The following is a 6,767-nucleotide window of genomic DNA, read 5'->3' on the forward strand; positions in this document are numbered from 1 at the left end:
TACCATAAAGTTTTCCCTCCTGTGTTTTCTTCTAAGAGCTTTGTATTTCAGGTATTATGTTTAATTCTCTAATCCATTTTGAGTTTTTTGTATGCTGTAAGGTAAAGGTCCAATTTTATTCTTGTTCATGTGGATATCCATACGCTGGGATTCTCGTGATAGGGTATTTTCAAAACTATCTGCCAGCTCTCATGAGTTTGGTTAACATTTTCCTTGGGTGCAGTACCTTTTCATTTGGTTTCTGGATTTCTTACAAGGGAAATTTGAACATGAAATGTTGCTAAACTGGCATGTTTGTAGGGGGAAGGAGCATCCAGGGCTTCCTACTCTGCCATCTTGCTGATTCCAGGGTCCACTTTTAAGGAAACACTTCCTGCAATGGTCATGGAAGTACTGTTAGGTCCCACATGACCCTGAGATTGAGGGTCTTCTTAAATAATGATACCCAGGTCTCTTGTTATGCCTTACCATAGACCTAGCCTTGGTGGTAAAAATGCTTCAATAAATCCATCTATCTATCTATCTATCTATCTATCATCTATCATTTTTTTAATGTTTATTCATTTTGGAGAGAGAGAGAGAGGGAGAGAGAGCAGAGAGAGAGAGAGAGAGAGAGAGAGGGAGAGAGAGCACAAGCAGGGGAGGAGCAGAAAGAGGGAGACACAGAATCCGAGGCAGGCTCCAGGCTCCAAGCTATCAGCACAGAGCCCAATGCAGGGCTTGAATTCACAAACTATGAGATCATGACCTGAGCTGAAGTCAGACACTTAACAAACTGAGCCACCCAGGCACCCCATCAATAAATCAATATTTTAATTTTCATTTTTTATTATCACAGTAAATAATCATGGAGTGCGAGGCTACCACATGAGTGAATTTTTGTGGAGATAAGTTACCCATGTGATATATTAAAAAAATAAGACATAGTATAACCGGGTTAGGACTGTTTCGGCTCACAGCAAGAACTGTGGGCATTATCTCCAATGTCTCCTTCTTATAGAGGCCTGGTTCCTGACTCAGCTTAGATTTTCTGATTTGATTGGTCTGGGAGTGGGTCTAGGTATTGTAAGTTTTAAATGTTACCCAGATGGTCTGAATGCAGAGCCTGAACTCATAACCACTGCTCTAATAGTTATAAAAATGAAGTAGAGCTAAGTTTAGTGGTTGCCTGTTGCCTGCAGGTAGGTACTGGGTTACTATTATATGGACATTATCTCATATATTGTATATTGTGCCACCTTGGGAGAACTGTCATGATCTCCAGTTTTATAAATGAGAGGACAGATGTTCAGGTGATGTACATAATATTCCAACACCATTCATCTCAGAGCAGCAAAAGCCCATATCTGGCCTGGACTTTCTAGGCACTAAAGTCTCTATTCTTTCCCTACTGATCTTGCACTGAGTGAACAGAAAAAGTTGGGGGAATGGTTCATGGGCAAAATGGACTTTGGTTCATGGTGGCATTTAAAAAAAATTATATTTATGTTTACTTTGGTTTAAATGTTGGATTGCTCTATGTGAGAAGGATCCATATCTATTTTCTTACTGCTGAATATTCACTACTTAATACTGTACCTACAGCAAAGTAGACCCTTAACAGTAAGTGATAAATGTTGAATAAATTGGCAAAAACTCTTCAACATTATATTAAGATGGAGTTATAGAGAATTTAACCCTTGGGTCAGTAAGAAATGTCTATTGGAAACCCTGAAAAATAAATTAAGGGCTGTATATTTTACACTCTGTGAATCTGAAGAAACAGAACTGGGAAGGAAGACACACCAAGTTGAGAGAACAGGGGGCCCCATGTGTGGAGATATAAGGAAGATGGCCATGAGGCTGGGTTCCTTTGGTGACACTGGCCAGACCACAGAGTGGTCGATTCAATTGCATAAATAAGACTAGGCCAAAACACAGATCTTACCTGACATGATGGTAGGTCAAGTCTTGGAAGTGAGACAGGAGTTATTAAAGAAGAGAATAATGGAAGTGAAGGTGTATAAACTTTGAGATAACAGATTTTGGCTTTGTACAGTTTTTCTTCTCTTATTTCCCAAGTTTTCTGTTGTGGCCAAACATAGTATAAATTTTACCACTTTAGCCATTTTGAAGGGTACAGTTCAGGGGCATTAAGAACTTTCATATTGTTGTGCAACCATTACCTGCCTCCATCTCTAGAACATTTTTCTCTTCCCAAACTGAAACTTCATACCCACTCAACAGTGACTCCTCGTTTCCTCTCTGCATCCAGACCTTGGCAACTACTATTCTCCTTTTTTCTGTATGAATTTGACAATTCTAGGTGTCTTATGCAGGTGGAACCATACAATAGATGCTCTTCTGTGATGGCTTGTTTCACTTTGCATAATATCTTCAAGATTCAGGTATGTTGTAGCATGTGTCCAAATTTCTTTATTTTTTAAGGCTGAGTAATATTTCATTGTATGTATATGCCACATTTGTTTATCTATTCATCTGTTGATAGACACTTGGGTTACTTCCAATTTTGGCTATTGTGAATAATGTTGCTATGAAAAGTAGCGTACAAATATTTGTTTGAGTCCCTGCTTTTAATTCTTTTGGGAATATACTGAGAAATGGAGTTTCTGAGGCATATAATTGTAATATTTAATTTTTTGAGGAACTGCCATATAGTCTTTCACAGTGGCTGCACAAATTTACATTTCCACCAACAACGCACAAGGATTCCAATTTATCCATACTTTCACAAACACTTGTCATTTTCTGTTTGTGTGTGTGTGTGTGTGTGTGTGTGTGTGTGCATGTGTGTGTTTTAGTTTTGTTATTCCCCATCCTAATGGGTGGGAATTGGTGTCGCATTATGGTTAGATTAAAATTTCCCTGATTAGTGAATTTTACCATTTCATAAACTTATTAGACATTTATATATCTTCTTTGAAAAAATATCTGTTCAAGTCTTTGCCAATTTTTGGATTTTGATGGGGGGGTTGGAGAGAGTTATAGTTCTTAATTTAATCTGGATATCAATCCTTTATCAGCTATATGACTTGCAAATATTTCTCCCACTTCCTTGGTTGCCCTTTTACTATGTTGATAGTGTCCTTTGGTTCATAAAGTTTTTATTTTTTATGAAATACAATTTCACTATTTTTTATTTTGTTGACTGTGCTATTGGTGTCTTATCGAAGAAATCACTACCAAATATAATGACATGAAGATTTCTCCCTATATTTTTTGCTAAGAGTTTTATACTATTAACTCATACCTTTAGATCTCTAGTCCATTTTATGCTGATTTAGAGTATGGTATAATAAAACTGGTTCAAACTCAATCTTTAGTATGTGGATATCCAGTGTTCCAACACCATTTATTGAAAACACTGTCTTTTATTTTATGAATGGTCTTGGCACATTTGTCATAAGTTATTTATCTATCTATCTATCTATCTATCATCTACAGAGAGTATGAGTGAGGGAGGGGGAGAGGGAGAAGGAGAGAGAAAATCTTAAGCAGGCTCCATGCCCAGTGTGGAGTCTGTCATGGGGCTCAATTTCATGACTGTGAGATCATGACCTGAACCGAAATCAAGAGTGAGATGCTTAACCAACTGAGTTATCCAGGCCCCCCTGTCATAAGTTATTTGACCAAATATACATCTTGTTTTTTATTCATGTATGTATATATCTATCTTTATGCCAATACCACATTATTTTGATTATTGTTGCTTTGTATTACATTTTGATATCTGGAAATGTGTGACCTTCAACTCTTCTTTTTGTCAATGATGTTTTGTGTACTCAGGTTCTTTTGAAGTTCCATATGAATTTTAGAGTAGGTTATTTCTGCAACAAAATGTTATTCACTATTGATAGAGATTGCATGGTATCTGAGATCATTTTGGATAGTAATGACATCTTTAAAGTATTAAGTCTTAGAGCCCAGTAAGCCTGGGCTTTATTCCATTTATTTGTGTCCTTTTATCTTATTTTATTTTGCCTTATTTAATTTTATTATTTTCATGTTTATTGTTGAGATGCTTTCCCTGGTGTTCTGAAAGATTTCAGCCTGACATATTCTGATCTGTTCCTGATTTACAACAGCTCACCCACACATCCTTCTTTTTTGTCACCCACGGTGGGATGAATAGCATAATGGAGGCCATCCAACATGGTATGCCCATGGTGGGGATTCCCATCCTTGGAGATCAGCCTGAAAACTTGGTCTGAGTAGAAGCTAAAAGTTTGGTGTCTCTATCCAGATTATGCAGATAAAGGCAAAGACATTTGCTCTGAAGATGAAGAAAGTCATGGAAGACAAGTGGTATGGAGCTCTCTGAACTTGTCGTCATTTAGGCTGAATGAAGATGTGAAATACGAAGGGCCCTGTGTGGCACATTTTTGCAATAAAAGTGAAACTTCCAGGACACAGAATGATATTAGTATGATACTAACAGCTAACCTATTTCCTCTGAGAGCAAGACTAGGCATTTAGGTTATATGCCAAGAACAATTTTCTACCAAAAGGGTTGTGAAGATTCTGAGGGGATTTTGGGGCTGCTTATAGTAGAATTGCACTGAGGCAGAGGTTGCCTTTCTGTCCTCTAATATGCCAAATTGTTTCCTGCCTCAGGTGCTTTGTCAGTGCTGCTTCCTAGAACATCCTTCCTTCTCCTCTCAGGACTGGCTCCTTCATGGCAGTCAGGCTCATGTCCAGTGTCCTTTCCTCAGATAGGTGATCTTTGTCTGACAGTCCTAAATGCACTTCTCTCTCACCCCCTTCAATCATAATTCATTTTTCCTTCTTAACACTTCTCAGGATCAGTAACTACCCCATTTCTTTCGTTTTAATTTGTTGTGCATCACTCACACTAGAAAGTAGAGAGGAAGCTCCCCTGGATGGCCCAGTGTGTCTCTTGCTTTCCCCTGCATCCCCAGGGCCTAACACAGGGCCTGCCACACAGTAAGTTGGGATGAATTTCTGTTGAGTCAGTAAAAGGGCCCATGATGTCTTAGGTAAATTCCCATCCAGCACAATGATCTGATAACCAGGATTAACTGAATAACTTATTAGGATTTCAGGGACATCTACCCTGAGTCGTGGGTATGTTACATCCCATATATTCATATATATTTTTTCCTTTAGCGACCTTAAGCCTCCTGGGTAGAGACTTCTCCTTGCAGCTTGGTCACTGTTTTATAGTTTAGCACCTTTAGCTAGGCAAGGAACTTTGCGTGGAGGGACCAGTTTAAACCTTTCAGTGGAACCAGTTAGACTATGGCAAGACCAGGCCAACAACTTTTCCTTGAAAATGAGTCTTCTGTGTGTGGAGGGAAGAGTGTGTGTGATACAAGGTCTCTAAGACTTCTGGGACCACATGAGTAACGCCCCACCTCTGGGTCTGCCAACAGGTACAAGTCAGCAGCGGTGGCCGCCAGCATCATCAGGCGCTCCCACCCCCTGACCCCTGCCCAGAGGCTGGTGGGCTGGATCGACCACATCCTCCAGACAGGGGGTGTGGCCCACCTCAAGCCCCATGCCCTGCAGCAGCCGTGGCATGAGCAGTACCTGCTGGACGTCTTCTTGTTCCTGCTGGTGGTCACCCTGGGCACCCTGTGGCTCTGCGGGAAGCTGCTGGGCATGGTGGCCAGGTGGCTGTGTGGGGCCAGGAAGCTGAAGAAGGCCTGATGGGGGTGCAGCCTTGATGGGTGTTTGGGGAGCCACTGGTTCTAGAAGGCTTTCCCCAGCACAGGGCAGCCCTGGTGTCTTCCCCATATTGGCACCTGAGGGTGGCACACAAATATTTCCTCACCATTTACTGCATCTGTTTAGAAATTCTTATGATGTAATCTTGGGATTCTTTTTTCAAGTTGTGGTAAAAAATATATTCTATAAAATTTGCCATTCTAACCATTAAGTGTACAGTCAGTGGCATTAAGCACATTGACATCATTGTGCAAACATCACTGTCACTCATTTCTGAACTGCTGTCATCAACCCAAATTAAAACTTCATGCTGATCAAACAGTGATTCCTCATATCCCTGCCCCCACATCTCACGCCACAGTCTCAGTCCCTGTTCTACTTTTTGTGTGTGTGAATTTTATCTTGGCTTCTTGACTTGCCCCTCATCAATAGACTCCTCACTCAGGCCCTGACCTTCAGCACACAGCCCTGCCTTCCTCTGCACTTCCTGTTCCTAGACACAGGGCCCTGCTTACTTCATCCTTGCTGTCTGGACACTTCTCATGCTTTCTGACCTTTCTCCATCCTCACTTTTTATGATATGACAAAGGATATTGGCCAGTTTCCATTTTGGGTCTTCCTCTTGTGTCTCCTTCTCACCTCACCTCAAGCTCAGGAAGCCTGGACTCTGTCCTGCAGTTAGGCAGGGGTGGCCCTCCCAGGACTCCACCCGTGGTCTCTGTGCCGAGTCCTCCCCTGCAAAGAGCACTCTCTTTGCTGGTCAGGCCTGGAGCCTGTTTTTGGGCCACAGCTGATGCTGTGGTTTTCACTTCTTAAAATTCCCTTCTTATGTTTCCCACTCTTAAAAATGTAGTTGTGGTGACCTCATGTCAGATCCCAGACCTCTGCACAAGGCTCTGGGGCCTCAGGTCCAGTGAGTATGGCAGCTCCCTGGACTCTGTTGATTTAGGAAACATCTTTCTGCCACCCTAATGTGGCAGAAATAGAAAGTAACCCTCAGTGTATAGGAATTACATTCAATTCCTAGCAACATACACGGGGAAAGTGTGCCTTAAACACCGGGGTTTTTTTGTTTTGTT

General features: G+C 41.1%; 1 pseudogene; it reads left to right on the forward strand.

Moving 5' to 3' along the window:
• The first annotated feature begins 2,348 nt into the window (after nt 1–2,348).
• LOC115523296 lies at nt 2,349–5,778 on the forward strand (annotated as a pseudogene).
• The last annotated feature ends 989 nt before the right edge of the window (nt 5,779–6,767 follow it).

This window comes from Lynx canadensis, chromosome A1 (assembly GCF_007474595.2).
Source record: "Lynx canadensis isolate LIC74 chromosome A1, mLynCan4.pri.v2, whole genome shotgun sequence".
NCBI lineage: Eukaryota > Metazoa > Chordata > Mammalia > Carnivora > Felidae > Lynx > Lynx canadensis.